We start from the raw sequence: 20,876 nt of genomic DNA on the forward strand, positions 1-20,876 counted from the left end.
ATAGAGAAGGATTTAGTTTCATAAACTAAGATTTGGGAGAGGCCTCAGAAGCCCACCCACACCCCTCCATTTTACAGATGGGTGCCTTCCCCTGGGATTGACCTTCCGTCCGATGTATGTGCTTGTACATGTGTGCATGAGGGTGTTTTTGTACCATAAGCACATATTTGCATGTTGTCCTTCCCATTAGAATATAAGCTCCTTGAGAGAACTACATTTTTGCTTTACTTTATATCCCAAGTGTCTGGCACACAATAAGTGCTTAATTATTGTTTCTTCATTTTGGGGAAAAGCCAACCAACCTTTATTCCCCTCAGGAGTCCTCACTTCAGCTGGATCCTTCATCCTTTCCCAGAAGCCATCCTACAGGAGACATCGCTCCATCACCACAACCCCACACTCTTGCACCCTTCCCTGCCCTCCTGGCCCTATGACTTCAGACTTTGGCCTTCCTGGCCATTCCCAGCGGGGTCTGTCCCATCTCCACATCTTCTTCTGCTCTCCTGGAGTTCAGGTTACAGAATTTAGCTCCTCCCCGAAAGTTAATCCTAATGAAACATCTGAAGATGATCTCCCATCCTCCTTTCCTAGTAGTCAGTGCCAGCCCTCTCACAAGGGCTCCATACTAACTGAAGTCTAGAAAAGAGCAGCCCAACACAATCTGATTCCTATTTGGAACTCTGCATCTACCTGGTTTGTAAACGCATCTGAGATAATCTAAGCCAGTGGTCCTCAAACTTTTTAAATGGGGGCCAGTTCACTGTCCCTCAGACTGTTGGAGGGCTGGACGCTGTGTCTCTGCTGCCTCACCCCAATGCTGGTCGAACGTTACTGATTTTGCCCTAACCCGGCAGGCCACAAAAACATCTCAGTGGGCCACATGTGGCCCATGGGCCTTAATTTGAGGAACCCTGATCTAAGCCCATCCCATCGAGAAATGAGCACTTATCAGCATTGTCTTCTCTTATTCCATCTTTAAAAACAGCAAGTCTGACCACCTTCAACATCCTTTTGCTTTGGGTATACAACAAACTCCTTTTAATTTTCTCTACCAAAGTTGTTTTCATTATTCAAACCAAGTTTTTGTTCCTTTTTGTATTCCCGGTACTTGGCACAGTGCCTGGCACAAAGTGGCTGCCTAACAAATGCTTGCTGCTTTGTTGCCACTGAAACAGATTCAGGGACATCCCTGTGACTTGTCTCACCTATGCTGTGCCACTTACCTGGCCATCCAAATCTTTTGCACTCAGATCAAGGTCTATTCAATCCCTTAAAACACCTACCTCCCTTAATTTCCCTCATCTATGGGATTCACTTGATTCATTTCAGTCCCCTTCATTGGGCTGTCTACATTATCACTCATTTGCTTTGGTTCTGAAGTTATAATATATATATATAATTATATTTCCCCAAGTGGATTTGTGAGCTGTCTTACATAGAATAAAAGAACCCCACCATAAAATAATAAAAATTAAATCGTGTGAAGTTATAATGGCCAAGCCTATATTCCAAAGAGATCTTGAAGAAGGGAAAGGGACCCACATATATGCAAAAGTGTTTATGACAGCCCTTTTTGTAATGGCAAGAAATTGGAAACTGAGTGGAGCCCATCAGTTGGGGAATGGCTGAATAAGTTATGGGTTATTAATGTTATAGAATACTATCGTTCTATAAGAAAAGACCAGCAGGATGATTTTAGTGAGACCTGGAGAGACTTACATGAACTGATGCAGAGTGAAATGAGCAGAACCAGGAGATCATTATACATGGCAACAACAAGATTATACAATGATCAACTCTGATGAACCTGATTCTTTTCAATAACAAGATGACTGATTCCAGTTCCAATGATTTTGTGAAGAAGAAAACCATCTACACGCAGAAAGAGGACTGTGGGAACTGAATGTGGATTGCAATATAACATTCTCACTCTTTTTGACATTGTTTGCTTTCATTTTGTTTTCTTACTCATTTTCTTTCCTTTCGGATTTGATTTTTCTTGTGCAGCAAGAGAATTGTATAAATATGTTTACACATATTGGATTTAACAGATATTTTAACATGTTTAGCATATATTGGATTGCTTGCCATCTAAGAAAGGGATGGTGGGAAGGGGGGGATAATCTGAAACATAAGGTTATGCAAGGATCAATGTTGAAAAATTATCCATGTATATGTTTTGAAAATAAAAAGCTTTTTTAAAAAACTAGAATGGCCAAGCTTGACCCCAAATAAGGGAAATGAGAAGCTATTTCCTCCTCTGCTCATCCTTTGTAGGAATGTTATATAAAGTTAAATTTTGTTTTGTTTCATAAGTTTTGATTTTTTTTTCTCTTTTTAAAAAAATATTATCAGAATCAGAAGGACCTGAATTTAAACCTCCAATACCAGCTGCGTGACACTGGGCAACTCACTTATAGCCAGTGCTATCTCCATCCCCAAATATGAAAACAAAGAATATCATTAGGAAAATTTTTCTGGGAGAGGAGAGAGAAAGGATTCAGGGTTAAATGTGGGTGATGTAAAAACAAAAGATCAACAAAAAATGTTTTATGGAATCTTCTGAGGATCCAAAGAATAAACAGTGAGACTGGCATTCCAGGCATGGGAACAGCCTATCCAGAATCCTGGGGAAGGAAAATAGAATAAGATGTCAGAAAGTAAGAATTATTAAGTAGCAACTATGTGCTGAAGATTGTGTCAAATATCATAGATCCAAAGAGGAAAAAACAAAAACAGGAAGGCAATTCCTGCCTTCAAGGAGTTTACAATCTAATGTTCATTAGATATGAACACTAGCGAGTATGGTTATATGATGTTTAAAACATTTGAGACATGGTTTCTAAGTAGTTAATCATTTTGTTAATGATAATAGCATTTTATTAATAGAATTTATTAATTAAAATTATTAATAAGTGGGTTAGTGATGTAATGCCAGAGAAACCGAGAAAGATAGAGAACAATTTAATAATTTATTAAAAGGGAGAGATTTTCTGAGACCAAATGGATCCATGATTTGGTCCCAGGCTCAATGAGACTATGGTCCCAAAGAATCCAGCAGGGAATGTTAGATACAAGATTAGGGTAACAAGAACAATGACATAATGGGGGAAGTTTCCTGGATGGGGATGACCTAAGGTGGGGAGGTACCTAGGATGACATAATGGGAAGTCCTGGAGAGGCTCCAGATATTCTAATATCATCTAAAATGGATAAAGACCTTTATCCCATCAAACATTAAGAGGGAATGACTATAGCTTAAGGTCTAAGATATAAGACCTTTATCCTAATATTGAGAGGAAATGGTTAAAACCTGACAGAGTAACTGAATAGGGACAATTAGGGAAACTGGGTCAGAACATTAAAAGAGAACTGTGGTACAACATTGACACTCCCGAATGCCAAAGAGCCTTCTTGATTGTGAAGTCACAGTGAGCTCCCTTACCTGGGAAGAGTAAGTGTTGCTTAGGATAGCAATCAATTTGATCAGTTAACAATTAATGAGAATGGACTTCACAAAGAGAAATGGGCTCACTCCAAAGAAGGGCTAGGAGAGTGACATCAAGTCACTCTTGGACTAAGAGACTATCCCTACACCCACACTACTCCAAGCCTTGGCAATCTAGTCAAGGGATCTACCCCACCCAAGCTTGCTGGAGTGGAACACAAAGTGCAGGAAATCATCTTAGATTCCTTTCCTAACAAGGTTGGGTGGGCTCTGACCTATGTAGAAAAGAAAGTTATTTCAATCTTCTAAGACTGAGCTTTGAAATGAGGACTTTAGAAAAAGGGGGAACTCTGGATCTCCCCAAGACATTGATTTTTTCCCCCTCAGCTGGAGGGTGGAAATACGTGCCTAAGGCATAAAGTATAATCAGCCAGGAGAGACAGGAGGGACTAAGAATATGAGGGACTTTCCAAATGGAGAAATTTGCATTTTATCCTATATCTATCCTATATAGGATATATAGGATATATAGGATATATAGGATATATAGGATATATAGGATAGATATAGGATAAAATGCAAATATATATATATATATATATATAATAAGCACTACTGGAGTTTTTTCAGTGGCAAAGGGGAGTGTTCAAATCTGTACGTTGAGCACATTACTTTGGCAGCCAAATGAAGGAAGGACTGGGGGGGAGGGGAAGATGATGCAAAGTGATCAGATAGATGATGAAATAATGTGAGGAAAAGGTGATCCAGGTCTGAAGTGAGGCACTATGTCTGTGAACATGAGGAAGACAGTACAGATGGGTGACAAGTTAGGTCCTCCTTGAAAAGAAGCTCTGGCTCTTCCGGTGCCGAGATTACTGAGGAAGAGGAGATTATAGCACCTTCAGGGACAGTTGCCCACTAGCATCTTCCTTTGAGTTGTTGTCACAAATGATGGCTTCGGGGTTAGATTAGAAGCAAGACTGGGTGTTTCCAGGACATATGGCTATGTCTGTCATTGGTCAGCAGCTGGTATTGGTCACTGCAGGGATATTGGGCCTTTTCTCCACAAGGAGGTCTTGGGAACAGAGTATGGCCTCTACTTAAGACTGAGGACAAATGGTAAAGTTTGGCAGAGATTTAACTCACCTGACCCAAGTCGCCTCCTCTCCCTTTTAAGATATTTGCTACTCCAAGAAAGACCTCACTTTTGGAAACAGCTGGTGGCAGTTGGCCCAAAGTTGGTGTTTACTGTGACAAAAATATGTGTAACATCATTGTCTCCAAAGAACTGAAAATGAATATCGCACGAGACAGTGAAGAGGTTCATGGCAGGCAAGAGTGGAGTGAACAAGCTGTAATATGTATCCAACAAGGAACTTCAAAAAATGTCACCAATGGATTGCAGAATGATCTGCTCATACAGCAAGAGCAAGCAATGACAGGTGGACAGCCAGAGGGTTGTTAGGAGAAATTGAAGAAGGTTCTCTAAAATGTTGGGTGGTGAACTTTTGGGAAAACTGGACAATGGTTATGTAAAAAAAGGTATGGATGGATGTGCTAGAGAGATAGAAAAACTGTAAGCAAGTAGGGGTAAAAGAATGCAAGTCAAAGGTTCAGTCCTGACAAGAAGGATGACCTCTCAAAAGTCAAGAACTATATGAACACAATTACCAAACACTTTCCACACAAATAAAGTCAGATCTAATCTCTTGGAAAATTATCAAGTGCTCATGGATAGGCCGAGCTAATATAATAAAAATGACAATACTCACTAAATTAATCTATTTATTCTGTACCATACAAATTAAACTCTCAAGAAATTGCTAGGAAAAATAATAACAAAATTCATCTGACAGAATAAAAGGTCGAGAATTTCAAGGGAATTAATGAAAAAAAATGCAAATGAAGATGGTCTAGCTGTACCAGACCTAAAACTATATTATAAAGCAGTGATCATCAAAAGCATTTGGTAACTGGCTAAAAAATAGAGTAGTCAATCAGTGGAATAGGTTAGCTTCACAAACCCAATAGTCAATGACAAGAGTAATGTAATATTTGATAAACCCAAAGACTCCAGTTTTTGGAATAAGAACTTATTATTTGACAAAAACTGTTGGGAAAACTGGAAACTAGTATGGCAGAAACTGGGTACTGACCCCCACCTAACACCGTATACCAAGATAAGGTCAAAACGGATTCATGATTTAGACATAGTGATATTATAAGCAAATTAGAAAAACAAAGAATACTTTATCTCTCAGATCTGTGGAGAAGGAAGGACTTTATGGTTAAAGCAGACTTGAGTACATTATTGAATGCAAAATGAATAATTTTAATTACATTAAGTTTAAAAGGTTTTGTACAAACAAAACCAATGCCAACAAAATTAGAAGGGAAGCTATAAATTGAGGGAAAAAATTACATTTGGGGTTCTAATAAAGGCCTCATTTCTAAAATATATAGGGAATTACCCAAAATTTAAAAGAATTCAAGCTATTCTCCAATTGATAAATGGTCAAAGGCATGAACAGGCAATTTTCAGATGAAGAAATTAAAATCATTTCTAGTCATATGAAGTGAATCTAATTATATAATCAGAGAAATGCAAACTAAAACAACTCTGAGGTACCATTATATACCTCTCAGACTGAATAAAATGACAGGAAAAGATAATGACAAATGTTGGAGGGGATATGGGAAAACTGGGTCACCAATACATTGTTGATGGAGCTGTGAACTGATTCAACCATTCTGAAGAGCAATTTGGAACTGTGCCCAAAGGCTATCAAACTGTGCATACCCTTTGATCTGACAGTGTTTCAACTAGGCTTATATCCTAAAGAAATCATAAAGGAGGGAAAGTTACCCACAAGTGCAAAAATGTTTGTGGCAGCCCTTTTTGGAGTGGCTAGAAACTGGAAACTGAGTGGAGCCCATCAATTGGAGAATGACTGAATGAGTTATGGTCTGTGAATGTTATGGAATATTATTGTTCTGTAAGAAACAATAAGTAGGATGATTTCAAAAAGGCCTGGAGACTCACATGAACTGATGGTGGGTGAAATGAGCAAAATGAGGAGATCATTGTACACAGCAACAGCAAGATTATACAATGATCAATTCTGATAGACGTGGCTCTCTTCAACAATGAGGTAATTCAGACCAGTTCCAATGGTCTTGTGATGAGGAGAGCCATCTGCTCCCAGAGAGAAGACAGACAACATAGTATTTTCACTCTTTTTTTGTTGTTGTTTGCATTTTGTTTTCTTTCTCATTTTTTCCCTTTTTGATCTGATTTTTCTTGTGCAGCATGATATTTATGGAAATATGCGTAGCAAAACTGTACATGTTTAACATGAATCTCTTCCTGATTGGGGGGAAGGAAAGGAAAAGGAAGGGAAAAAATAGAACACAAGGTTTTGTAGGGGTGAGTGTCGAAAATTATCCATATTTCTATTTTGAAAATAAAAAGCTTTAATTTAAAAAAAGAAGAAGAAGAAGAAAGGATGACCTCTTCCTTTGAGACTAGAGCAAAGGAGAGGATGGGGGAGAGGTACTTCAATATTGAGGGAGAATAGTTTATAGAAAGGGGGAGGGGGGCAGAAAAGAGCTTGCAACTTCCATAGAAGTCATAAAATGCTTAAACTGTGGGGCACTTCAGAGGTCACCCAGCCCTTAGGGCAGACAAGCCACAGCTTTATCACTGATCTCTTTTAAACCAAAATAAAGGTAGGAGTCTGGACTTGTGGGGTGACTCATGTCATGAATACATCGGGAATGCCAGATCAAACAAAAAGTCTTCACGAATCTGCCCAGTGCAAGCACAAATCCCCAGCAGGAGTGTCCAGGATGGATGGTTTTCCTCCTATTCTCTAACCACAATAAACTCATCCAGTCTTCTCTCCCCCTTTTAATCTTCCTTCTAACCCTCCCCTAAGAGATGGCTCTCATCTTGGATTCCCTACTTTTTGAATCCCTCCTCAGACAAGCAGCTCATCCCCTTAAGGCTGGGCTATCCCTGCCTTACTAAAAGTGACAAATGGGAAATATGATCAACTCTTTGATGAGATAATTCTTTGCTGAGGCCCCTCCATTTCATCTAAAGCTAAACCTAGGGTTTGGGCTCTTTCTATAATGGTAGTTTTCACCAAGAGAAGGCCTTTCCTTTAATCCTTTCTTGTTCTCTCTATTTCCCATGTTCTGGCCTCATTTTCTTTCCAAATGTTGACTTTAGAATTAGTCCATTCAACTATACATAGTCCTCCACTGGGAGACCTTGCCCCACCTTGTTACCCATTACTTACACCCTAACAGTGCTTCATCTTAGGGATCGCTACTATCCACCACTTCCATCCTAAGCAGATAGCCAACTGTTCCAACGTGTTCAGTCTTTTCAGTTGTGTCCAACTCTTATGACCAAATTTGTGTTTTTGTGGCAATGACACTAAAGTGGTTTGCCATTTCCTTCTTCAGTTCATTTTATGGATGAAGAAACAAATAGGGTGACATAGCTAGTAAGTGTCTGAGGTCCTATTTGAATTCAGGGTGATAAGTTTTCTCAACTCCAAGCCCTGCACTCCATGCATTATGGTACCACTTCTCCATCCCAAAGATATCTAAAATTCAAACATTTTCCCCCTACACTTACTGATTCCAAATTGCCATATTTCAGTGAACATCACCACAATCCTTCTGGAATCCAGGTTCACAATCTCAGAGTCATCCTTGCTTAGTCCCTCTGATGGAATACAGGGGTACAAAAGCACTGAACCCCAAAAATATATTGGGTTTTCAGGACTTTTCCTGGGATACACTCAGATCCTGGCTTGCTATCTTTTGCTGCAGTCTATTTATCCCATCATTCTCTCCTCAAGCAAATGGAGTCCACAAGTTTCTGGGGTCTGGAGCAATGGTCTCATCTTCTGAAGCTGCTTCTTTCTAGAAATGGGCATTGAGCTATCCCTGCCTCATGGATCTTTTAAGCCAAAGTTGTTCTATCAGCTTTTGCCCAGACATAGATCTCCCCTTGTAATAGTTCAGGAGGACATCCTTCTGAGTGGTTTGTGGCCATTTCTCTCCATCAGACAATCTTATCTGAATTCAAAACTCAAAATGATGATATCAGTTACATCCCATGATATTTTATCTCAAATAGCAAGTTTCACCAATAGCTTAGAACTAGATGCAATTAGTTTTATTCTCATGGAATTGCAATAAAAATTTGTCAGTATTCACATGCATAAGAGATTTCACTTAACATCTTTCACTTGTTTTTCTTCTCCTTCAGTTTAAACTCACCCTGGTGAAAAGACCAATCATTAAAAATCATTTCTATAAACAAACTTGTAGATTCTCAGGAAACTCATGTCTTGTTTGGGAACTACATAACCCAAACAAGCTCTTTTCCCAGAGCTGATGACTTTGCCCACATCAAGGGTTTCAAGAAACCTGACAAGCTTACAATTAAGAGCAATTGAGCTCTTAGGTTCCCAGAGAAAAGACAGAGCCTGATGCTATTATTCCCTGCCTATCCCATATTACCCTATGCTGGGTACTCTTTGACACCTCCCCTGACTCTGTGAAGGGGATGGGATGGGGGCCACATACCCTCAGATTTCAAGGGAAACTGTTCTAAAGAAGCAGAGCCAATCTAGATAAAACTCACTCCCTTATTGCTGATGTTTTAAAGTTTTAAAGTGATAGCAAGCACCTTTTCTGTTTCCAAAAGTTCCCAAACTCTTAAATTCTCTATTCACACTGTTGGTATAAACAGATTACCACTTCCTTTCTGCCCGTGCTCCTTTCATTCCTTACATACTTAAACTTTCTAATTTTCCTTTCTAATTACACATTTCTTTAGTGAGCTTAATTAAAGCTCATTAAAGCCCATTTAAAAAGTATATGTCTCTTGTTTCTTTCTTATTCTGATCTGACACTTCTCTTACCTTTTTCTACTTGCTTTTATGATCATATCTCAAATAATCTTCACTGTAGTGAGTATTTCTCTCCCTTTCTCTTCTCTTTCCCTCTCCTATCCATCTCTGCTGTAGTCAGGGTGTAATGTCGGAGAAACTGAGGCAAGATAGAGATTAGAATATTTTTAATATTTTATTTGAAAGGGAGAGACTGTGTTGGGGGCATGCTGCTCCCAGGGCTGATGTCCAAAGCATCCAGCAACCAATGTGAGTTCTCAATGACATATACATGGAGGTGGTTCAGCTACAGAAGTAGACCGAGGCAGGGGCAGAGTCAGAGCACTGAGATCTGGAACGGACTATCAATCTGCTTCTGACAGGGTCAGGGGAGGCAAGGGACATTCTGATAAATTGGGATTACAGAATGGGAAGCAGCACTGGACATTCTGATGATATCTAAAATATATTTTTTTTTCTTATCTGGATCATCATGATTAGGAGGGAGGAATGGTGTAGCAGGATTGAGGGGAACAATTAGGAACAGAGGCAAAACAATTCAGGGAAACGAAGGCAGCACAATTTAGAGAAACTGAGTCAGGACAATAAAAGGGAACTGTGGCACAACAGGAAAAAGATGAGAGAGAGAGAGAGAGAGAGAGAGAGAGAGAGAGAGAGAGAGAGAGAGAGAGAGAGAGAGACAGACTCTCCTTCTCTGCCTTAGAACAATCTTGTCAATTGCTTTTAAAAACTTTTATTATAATCCTTATTTTTCATTAAAATAAATTCTACAGTATGTATGGTACCTCAAAAGTAAGATGTTTCAGAAGGAGCTGAATTACTGGAATTATCTCAATGTCTCAGGCGTTCTTTCCTACAATCTTAAAATGATTAATTGCCAAAGTCCTTAATGATTAATCACAAAACCTCCAAAACCTAAGATTTTTTTTTTTCTTTTTTAGCAGTTCTACAACTGTAATTATCAAGTTTTATTTCTAAACTCTCTATTTGGCCAGGGTTGGGACTACAGGGAAAAAACAATCTTAGAGGTTTTTCCTTTTTTTCTTACAACCTAATCTTCCATGGAAAGGCTAAGGTGGGAGTTAATAAATCTTTCCCATGTTCTTTCTAACTACAGCCCTTAGAAGATTTTCTTTCTGGCTACATTTTTAATCTTTCAAGGTAACAGAATCTAGCTCACAGCACAAACATGACATAGATACATGGAAATAGACAAAATGACAAGACAAATACAAACAACGAAGCACAAAATGAAAATGCTAATTTAAAGGAGTGCTGTGATTGAAAGGGGGGGGACTGTCCCATCTTTGCCACAACCTGTGAAGAAAAGGGGGAGGAAGAAACCAGAGCTCCTATATTCACTTCTCTCTGCTGGCATCCCAGAGAGGGAGAAAACAAAACCAAAAGTGTTCTCAAATTTAGTTGTTCCAAATCAAGAGTGAAGTGCCCCAGAACCCATGATAGACTTGAACCAAAGACACAACAAGCCTTCCTAAGTGCTTGAAAGGATGATCCAACAACAGGGAGAAGAGAAGGAGACAGGAGGCTTACCTTGAGTGAGAGAGGGCTGGCTCTCACAAGGGGCATCAAAAATGATAAGGTACAACAAGTCACAAAAGCGGGGAGTCATCCAGAATGAATTCACAAACTCAAACTGTTGAGGTGTGAAAAATGAGGGGTGAGAGATCCCCAGTGGAAATGGAGTCCCCAGGTTTTTGTGAAAGAATTTGCAGTTTTTTGGCAAAAAAATGGGTTGATTACACTGAGAAACAACTTCCCAGAGGGCCAGTTCCAAAGGAATTTAGCAAAGACAGGTTTTGGCAAAGATGGGTTTACACTGAGAAACACCTTCCCAAGGGGCCAAATCCAGAAAGGAATTTTAGAAAAGGTTTGGGATATATGGCCCGGGGCTAGGGAGCGAATCTCCAGATGAATTTGAGGGACTAATTTTCAATTCAATAAAGGATGATGATTATTTCCCAGACCACAGAGATTATCAGACCAATTGAGAGTGGGAGATTCCTATGGGAACCAGATTGCTTTCCAAGGGAGATTCAGGTGGGTGGGGTTGCTCTAAAAGGTCAGGAGATGTCGAGATTCAGGGTCTTTCTTTTTCAGATCCACCCCTCCCTCCAAGGATCGGGGGGACAGTTTACATCAAAACCATCTCCGGGTGAAGGGACAAAGTTTTCCTGCATTACTTAGCAAGCAGGCAAAGTTACTAATAAATTTACGATGAACAAGGAGGAAGATGGGACCAAGGACTCCAGAGCAAGGTGTACCAACTATGCTAATTGTGTGCATCAGTAAATCAGCTGGTGGTCATGGCCATCCTATTGCTAAAAGATAGCCCTAGGAGCTGACCTCTCTAGCTTAACCTCCAGATTGTATACAGTAACTATGGATACAAAATAGCTCTGTCTGTACAAGACAACTCCACAGGGTCAGCTTGCCCACTCACATACTGGGTTGCCGCCAAAGATATGGTCTTTTGCTAGAGTCCATTCACTCCATCACTACCTTATGGCAAGCACTATGCTAAGTTCTGAGGAAACAAATATGAAAAAAAAAAATCCAGTTCCTCCCCTCTGGAGTTATGAGTCTTTTCCTATTTCACTGGGTATTGTTCTACTTTCTGGTAGTCAGGTTCCATAAGCACATGGTGGGAACTGGAATGGCCTCTCCCTGAAGGGACTAAATAAATGTTTGTGTTTTTTGTTTTTTTTGTACCTGAAAGTGCGTCTGATTAGTTAATTTGGGAAAGGGGCTCTAGCACCCGTCCCACACAAGAAAAGGAGAGCTGCACAGATGACTGTTATGCCACAGTTCTCTTTTATTGTCCTGACTCAGTTTCCCTAATTATCCTGACTCAGTCCTGCCTCAGTTTCCCTGCTTCATAATTCTGCAAAAACTCCCCTCCCTCTTTATCAGAACATTTGATATGTTTTAGAACAGGGGTTCTCAAAAATCATTGCTGAAGATGTTTATGCTCCCGCCGAGTTATGGAAAATGGGCTGAGGGCTGGAGACAGAGTGTGAGTTGTTGTTTTTACAATAGTCCGGCCCTCCCACAGTCTGAGGGACAGTGAACTGGCTCTCTATTTAACAAGTTTGAGGACCACTGTTTAGAATAACAAAATGCCTCTCTCCATCCCAAGCTATTAGAATACCAGATATTGTCTTATCAAGAAGCCTCTGCCCAAGTCCTGGGCCCTCCCCCTGATTACGTCATCCCCCTCTCTAGAAGCCCACCCCTACCTCAGCATACCCCCTGTGTCTGAGCCACATGTATATGTCATTGAGAACTCAGATTGTTTGCTAGATTTTTGGAGACAATAGTGTCATTCAACCCTGGGACCAAACCATGGATCCACTTTGATCCCAGGATATCTCTCCATTTAATAAATTATTAAATATTCTCTAATCTCTATCTTGCCTCAGTTTCTCCTGCATTACAATGACCTTTAGGAAATTTCAAAGCTCTATTGGTAAAGATGAGGTTAGTCTCCCCTTGATTCCCGGTGGTCAGGGAACCAAAATGATGAGGTTAGGGTTCCTAGTGGTCAGAAAGCTAAATGATGAGATTAGTGGCAGGTTGGGGGGTTCAAGGAACCAAATGAAGAGGTTTGGCTCTCCTAAATCTCCCTAGGATTCAGTACAGGCTAGGAAGTTGTGGAAACTCCCTTCTGGCACTGCAGAGGTCTTTCATAAAGGAATTTACAACCCGAGAAGCTGGACTGGTAAAAGAAGTTTATTATTGGCATTGGGAAGCCAGCCTTTGCTATGCATGAATAGAAAGACTGAATTCCTTGGTGGCAAGGTCCCAACAGAGAAGTAAAGTTTCTAGCAGAGAAATCCCGGCAGAGAGGTATAAAGTCTTGTTAAGGAAATAGGTGAGAAAGATAAAGAGAGGGTAACGCTGAAAGAGAATATCATTTCAGTGGGCAGAGGTTGCTGCTATGCCAGGAAGAGAGAGGTTCCTTGGTATGTTAGGTCCTCTGCAAGGATTGAGCCCCAAGTTGGCTCATTTTATAATTGAGGCCTTGGCTGGGGGTTGCTCTTGATGGGGGCTGGGTGTAGCTTGAGCTGAAATTAGGATAGAGAATATTGGAATTGAATAAGTGTAGTGAGTGTTATCAATGGAGGTGGTGCCAGTCTCTCAGGATGAAGCTGTTTGTCCTGTTTCCCTCAGGTGGGGTCTTTGACAGAGGCCAAGATTCAAAGAGACTTTCTCTTTGAAGGAGTTTTAGAGAGTTTGGGGTCCCCTCTTGTCAGTTATCCCAAGCTTCTCTTAGAAGCAAAGTCCCATACTCTACTGGTTTTATCATATAGGCTGCAAGTTAAGGAACATAACAGACTCTGAATAGTTGAAAATTACTCTCACCTACAGGGCAATGGAGAGTTCCAACCTAAAACCGATGAGGTTCTTCAAAGGAGAACAGGAATAACCTATCACAGAAACAGATTTTAGGAAGAGACAGCTTAGTCACAAAACAAAGGGGAGGGAGTCTCATTATAAAGATGGGTATCTTGAGGGCTACACAAGTATTTTCAGAGTGTCAGCAGAAAGGGAAAAAGGCTTTGGGCACCTTGGCAGGTTTGAAACTCACTTCTTTCTGACTCTTCTAGCTATTACCCACCTAGATGCTTAGTCGGTGAGATCACAGATTCCCTGAAGTGCTGATATTTCAGTTCAAGAGAATGGGTCGATCATTTTAGCATGGATGGAGGTAACTGAGAAACTGGTAGCTTGATTGGGGGGGAACAGAAAGGTATTCCCATGTTTTTGCAAATTAGTCACTTCAAGAAAAGATTTTTCAAAGTGAATCAGCCTGATAATCTCTTCATGTGAAGATTCCTTTGATGTACAGCATGAAACTACAATGTTATTTTTGTTACTAAAAATAAAGTGAGAATGTATTCTTCAAATGACTAACAGTCAGTGCATCAATGAAAGACGTATCTAAGACTCTTGATGTGCTTGAAAGGCCCCAAGTTTGTGTCAGGCTTTTGTCTCCCAAAATGATTAAGCAGGCTTGATTGAGGGGCACATGGCACGGTATGGAGAATGAGAAGGTCTGGATTCAAATCCTAGACATGATAGCTCCTGCACAACTAACCTTGAACAGGTCATTCATTGTCTTCCTGGGCCTCAGTTTCCCTCATCTGTTAAGAACATGGTCCCCAAGTTTTCCTCCAGCTCTGAGCCCTATTCTCTGGTGGATGATTGAGCTAATGCCACTGTCTTAAAAAGATGTCCAATTTATCCTGTGCAATCTTGTTTATGGGTGACGTCATGAAGCTTACATCAAGCCCCAAAATGCGTCTCCTAGAAGACATCTCTCATCACCTAAGAGGATGGAAAAGACCTGGCTTGCATGTTGTCTCCCCTACTAGTCTGTGACCTACTTAAAGGCCGAAGGCAGACATCTTTTGCCTTCCTATCCCCAGCACTTAGCACTTGACTTGGCTCTTGCCAGCCCAGCCAAGGCCAGTACAAAGAGATTCACCCCTCCCCCCTGCCCCCCAAAGGAGTGATCAGAGCAAGCTAGATTTATGTCCAAGACAATCTATCCCCAAAGAGATAAGATGTGGGGCAGAAGCTGCCCAATCATGACTTACTTTTTCTTCAAGGATCTTTCACAGACAAGTAGGTCAGACTTGGAATGGGTGGAGCTGAGAATGGATCTAAGGAAAAGACCCCCAGGGCTCCAGATTGATAATTAGTGTTTTCTCCCCAGTTGGCAGGGCTGGGGGCTTGAAGAGTTTAGCAAGTCTGCACCCACTCCACCCACCTTTATTATCTCACCTGCTGTGGGGCAGGAACTGGAGGGTGGGGCAAGGAAGAGAAGCAAATTCTGGTTTGGAAAAAAGCCCAGCTGTGAGTGATAAATCTCTTTTGGGGAGAGGTCAGTTCCCCCCTGTTCCCCACCCCTACACACACACACACACACACACACACACACACACACACACACACACACACACACACACACACACACACACACACACACACACACACACACACACACACGCCTAAATAGATCTCAGCCTCCCAGGAAGGGTTTCATTCATGACCCACAGGTTATGGGTTACAAATCCAGCCCGGTGACAGACACAAACCAAACTGCCTCACCCAAATCTCCTACCAAGCCTGCTCCCTGCCCTGGGGTCTGGGAGGAAATCACAGAGCAGAATTAGTGATTTTGTTCACCAGAACAATATTAAGCATAAGAATAATGCATTAAAGCACTTTCTACACCACTTTGAGGCTTACAGTATTCTAGCTTGACTGAATGAAAGTCTTATCAGCCCCATTTTGGAAAGGAGAAAACCTTTAAGCCTTTATTAAAGAGGTGGATACTTCCCCAAGATTACAAAAACCCTTCCAACCTCATCAGGCATCCATCCCTCCCCTTCCCACACTCTTCCCAGCCAACCTGCCCAATGCCACCTCCCAGCTCTTGACTACTCCCTTACAATTTGGCCCCATTTCTGGAAGACACTCCTTATCTTGACTCTTAGAATCTCATTTCCTTCCATACTCCACTCAAGAAGTGACTACTATTCCTTTATCTCCTAGTACCTCCCCTACCAAAAAAAAAAATTGCATTTTTGGACCATATTTTGCATATATTTAGGTGCATGTTTTGTGGCTGCCTTTCCTGGCCCATTCTTTCAGCCATGCTTTATTTTACTCCCTCCTCAGTGGCCATGTTCCCTATCTCTACATCCTCTCCCTTAGGAATGTGAGCTTTCCCATCCATCCTCCCCCCATTCTGGAACCACACACTGCCTTTGTTCCTAGAAGGAGGTATGTCAGTCTACCCCCCCTCCCTCGTGGCCCCATTTAATAATAACTTAATCTCCCTCTTTTAGAATATAATCTCCTTGAGGGCAGCAACTGTCTTTGTAGAGGAAAACAAAATTTCAGAGAATGGGGAGGAAGTAAGTGGTCCCAGTCCTAGGTGGGCTGATCTTGCATCAGAGGATGGAGGCAGATGTTACCTCCAAGACCTGATGCTCACATTACATCACATCCCCATCACTCCACCCTCTCCCCCAAGCCAGCACCTGGGTCAGTCTCACAGAATAGGTCTCTAACGCATGAACTATTGGGTCAAAAGTAATGAACAATTTTATAATTTTTTTCCCATTATTCAACATTACTTGCCAAAATGGTTTGACCAGTTCAGGGCTTTTCCAGACTTATTAGATTCTCCTTAGCTGCTTGCTCTTCGCTATAAATGCCCTAAGAGACTGTAATATCCCTGGTAGCCACCAGAGGCTCCTCTCAGCCTACAAACACCTAGATACCTCTTCCCACCACCAGGATGCTGCACAGGTGGGATTAGTCCTTAATCCATGGGTCTGAAATCAATAAAGAATAATAATTGGCGTGCTGCTCAAAATCATAAAATAGGAAATTTGTCATCTGTAAGGAACCCCTACCTAGATCACGGCTTCTGTGAACTTGATTATACACATACACATAATTGCATTTTCAATATAACTGGTTTTCTTTTTAATCGTATGATTTTATTGTGTGGAGATTCATAAGGTTCACCAGTCTGATTCTGATGTGTGATATTCCATTCCCCTAGTCCATTTTCTCTCCATTGAGCAAAGAAAAATGTGTTTCATCAAGTGTCCTCCAAAATCAATATTGGTCATTGCCCTTAATCTGAGGTTAACAGACTTTTAATGTCGTTTTCATTTGTGTAAGTATAATCATTGTTTACTTTGCTCTGTAGCTCTACTCGCTTCTCCTCCCCGACCTCCCAATGTGAGCATATAGTTTCTCTGTTTCTGCTTTATATTTGTTTTTCCTTACAACAAGAACATCACGTTAACATTCATGTGCCGAAGTCTGTAATTTGTGCAGTCATTTACCAGTTGAAAGATCTTTTTTTTTTTCTTTCCCAGTTTTTTTGCTACAACAAAAAGTGTTGCTCTGCATATTTTGTCCTATTTAGGACTTTTTGTTCAGTCTTTGACCTCCTTGGGATACATGCCCAGGAGTGGTTTTGCTAGGACCACGGGTACACAAAGTTTAGTAACATTATTTGTTTGTAACATTGTAATTCCACATCATTTTCCAGAAGGGATGTATCAATTCACAGCTCTTCCCACAGTGCATTAATATACCTGTCTTCACATGACTCCTCCAACACAGCCTATTTTGGTCTTTTATCATTCTTGACAACTTTATGAGTGTGAAGGGAAACCTTAGAGTTGTTTTAATGTATGCTCCACTTATTATTAGCGATTTGGCAAATGTTTTCAGATTTTTGTAGATGGTTTGCAATTTTTCTACTGAATTATTTACATACATTGATCACTTACCTATTGAGAAATGCCTCTTAGCATTAGTATGTGTGTCAATACTTTGTCCGTCTTGGATATTGAAATTTGATCTGAGTTACTTAAAATATTTTCCCCCCTACTCATCGGTTTCTCTTTCTGTTTGACTGGAGTTGATTTTGCCAATGCAAAAGCTTTATCCTTTTGAGAGCCAATAGTGTGTGTGTGTGTGTGTGTGTGTGTGTGTGTGTGTGTGTGTGTGTGTGCGTGATAGCTATCCTTTGCAGAAGTATAACTAGGAATTCTGACACCCAGGTGGGCCATTTTTATTCTCTTAGCCCAGCCATGAATAAATAATATTGTCCCAATTAATTATTTGCTTTTAGTTCCACAAACTATATCTTGTTCAGATGATCCATCTACCCTTTCTTATTGAATATAAAATTCTTTCTCTAGTACTTTGTGTTCTTGAATTTATCAAAGATAACATTTCCATTTCCTTTCAAGTAGTCTTACTTATTTAATCTATTTCATTGATTAACTTCTATTTTTGTTTGTTTTGTTTTTACCTAGTAGCAGGTAGCTTTGGTTATTTATGCTTTTTTAGTTGAGAGCAGATAAGGTCAAACTTCCATTATTCCAACTTTATTTTAATGAATTCCCCACCTCTCTTGTCTTTTTCTTTCCTCTGCATATATGAATTTTATTTTGTATAATCTTTTTTTAAAATTTAATTTAATTCTGGTCACATTCCAAGTTTAATAACATTGTTTGTTTATTGTAATTCCATTGTAATTCCACATCATTTTCCAGAAGGGATGTAGCAATTCACAGCTCTCCCCACAGTGTATTAATATACCTGTCTTCACATGACTCCTCCAACACAGTTTATTTTTGTCTAATGAAGGTCACCATTTCATACAGACATAGAGGAATGATGTGGATAAGTTCACTTACATATATGATGTATACATAGATGATGAGATTGATACACACATTGCCAGAATTATCTAAGACTCCAAAGAAAAGTGTGGGAGAGAAGAGGTATTGGGCAGCCGACCAAAGTGAAGGTCTATAGAGCCACTGGGCTCTGTTGTGTGCCTGGGAAACCTGGACAGCCTACCGGTACCATGCCAGGAAACTGAATCGCTTCTACTTGAATTGTCTTAGGAAGATTCTGAAGATCACCTAACTAGATAAGATACAGTACAATAATGTCCTTTCTCATACTGAACTGTCAAACATTCAAACTCTACTGAGACAGTGCAACTTTGATGGGCTGGCCACATTGTTCAAATGCCAAACCTATAAATGCCTAAAAGACAATTTTATGGAGAACTCACACAGATCAAACGTCCACATGGAGTGATACAAGGACATTCAAGGTTTCTCTGAAAAACTTTGGAACCAATTGTGAGACACGGGAAATACCGCTACAGGATTACTCAGCATGGCGTGCCCATATCAAAGAAGGTGCTGTGCTCTGAGCAAAGCAGAATTGCAGTAGCTGAAAAAAACATGTGAGATGCACAAATTTAGAAACCTCTCTACTCCTAAACTTCATAAAGACTATTTGTACTCAACCTGTGGGAGAGCCTTCTGAGCTCCTATTGGTCTGATCAGCTACAATTGGACACACTGTACCCTGATCCCAACCTAGTGATGTAATTTTGCCCCTATTCATACACACACACACACACACAGTGTGTATATTTCCATATGTATTTTTGAATACAAATGTGTATGTATGAGTAAAACTATACTCTGCATACTTTTACTTATCACTTCTTTCTCTGGAGGTATAGAGCATCTTCCTTCATAAGTCCTCTATGGTTGAAGATTTATAATATTCAGATTAGCTTAGTCATTTAGTTATTCTTCAAACAATATTCCTGTTACACTGTTGCTGTGTACAATGTTCTCTTGGTTCTGCTCACTTCACTTTTCATTATTTCAGGCAAATTTTTCTGTTTTTTTCTAAAATCATCCTGTTTATTCTTTTTTTTTTCCTTTCTTTTTCTTTTTTTCTTTTTCTTTTTTTGCCAATGCCAACTATATTTCTTTCTTTTTCTTTTTTCTTTTTTTCCTGAGGCTGGGGTTAAGTGACTTGCCCAGGGTCACACAGCTAGGAAGTGTTAAGTGTCTGAGACCAAATTTGAACTCGGGTCTTCCTGAATTCAGGGCTGGTGCTCTATCCACTGCGCCACCTAGCTGCCCTGCCAACTATATTTCAAATCATCATGTAATGCTGGAGAAACTGAGGCAAGATAGAGATTAGAGAGTTTTTAATATTTTATTTGAAAGGGAGAGATTTACTGAGACCAAATGGATCCAAGGTTTGGTCCCAGGGCTGAATGAGAGTATCATCTCTAAGAATCCAGCAAACAATGTGAGTTCTCAATTATATATATACAAAGGCATCTTGATAAGATGATATCTGATATTTTGATAGATTGGGATGTGGGGAGATGCCTTCTGATATTCTAAAATATAAAATCTTTTATCCCTATCAAATATTCTGATGATTAAGAGGCGTGGTTTTGCAGGATTGAGCAGAACAATTGAGGCAGAGCAATTCAAGGAAACTGAGTCAGGATAATAAAAAAGAAATGTGGCATAACAGTCACGGTGGGATATTGGAAAAAGTTTTCAATTAGAATAATCATGCCTTGGTTAAACCTCATTGGCTACAATACTAGCTGCTCATTTCTTATAGAACAATATTATTTCATTATACTCATGTCATAACTTATTCATCTATCCCCCAGTTGATGGACATCCCCTCAATTTCCAGTCCTTGGCCTCCACAAAGAGAAAAAGCTACTATAAAGAGTTTAGAACACATAAGTTCTTTTTTTGTTATTGCTGTTACTTTATTTTTTATTTATTTTTTTATTATGGCTTTTTATTTACAAGATATATGCATGGGTAATTTTTCAGCATTGACAATTGTGAAACCTTTTGTTCCAATTTTCCCCCTTCTTCTCCCCACCCCCTACCCCAGATGGCAAGTTGACCAATACATGTTAAATATGTTAAAATATAAGTTAAATACAATATATGTATACATGTCCAGACAGTTATTTTGCTGTACAAAAAGAATCGGACTTTGAAATAGTGTGCAATTAACCTGTGAAGGAAAGCCAAATGCAGGCAGACAAAAATAGAGGGATTGGGAATTCTATGTAGTGA

General features: G+C 40.0%; 1 long non-coding RNA gene across 1 annotated transcript in view; it reads right to left on the minus strand.

Annotated features, from left to right (window-relative positions):
• LOC141553802 (uncharacterized) overlaps positions 1 to 15,084 on the minus strand; it is a 73,701-nt gene extending 58,617 nt beyond the window's left edge. Inside the window, exon 1 of the long non-coding RNA XR_012485648.1 lies at positions 15,003 to 15,084. This is a non-coding gene — a long non-coding RNA (uncharacterized LOC141553802). The remainder of the gene's footprint in view (positions 1 to 15,002) is intronic.
• Positions 15,085 to 20,876: the final 5,792 nt, after the last annotated feature.

This window comes from Sminthopsis crassicaudata, chromosome 2, assembly GCF_048593235.1.
Source record: "Sminthopsis crassicaudata isolate SCR6 chromosome 2, ASM4859323v1, whole genome shotgun sequence".
In the NCBI taxonomy this organism is placed as follows: Eukaryota; Metazoa; Chordata; class Mammalia; order Dasyuromorphia; family Dasyuridae; genus Sminthopsis; species Sminthopsis crassicaudata.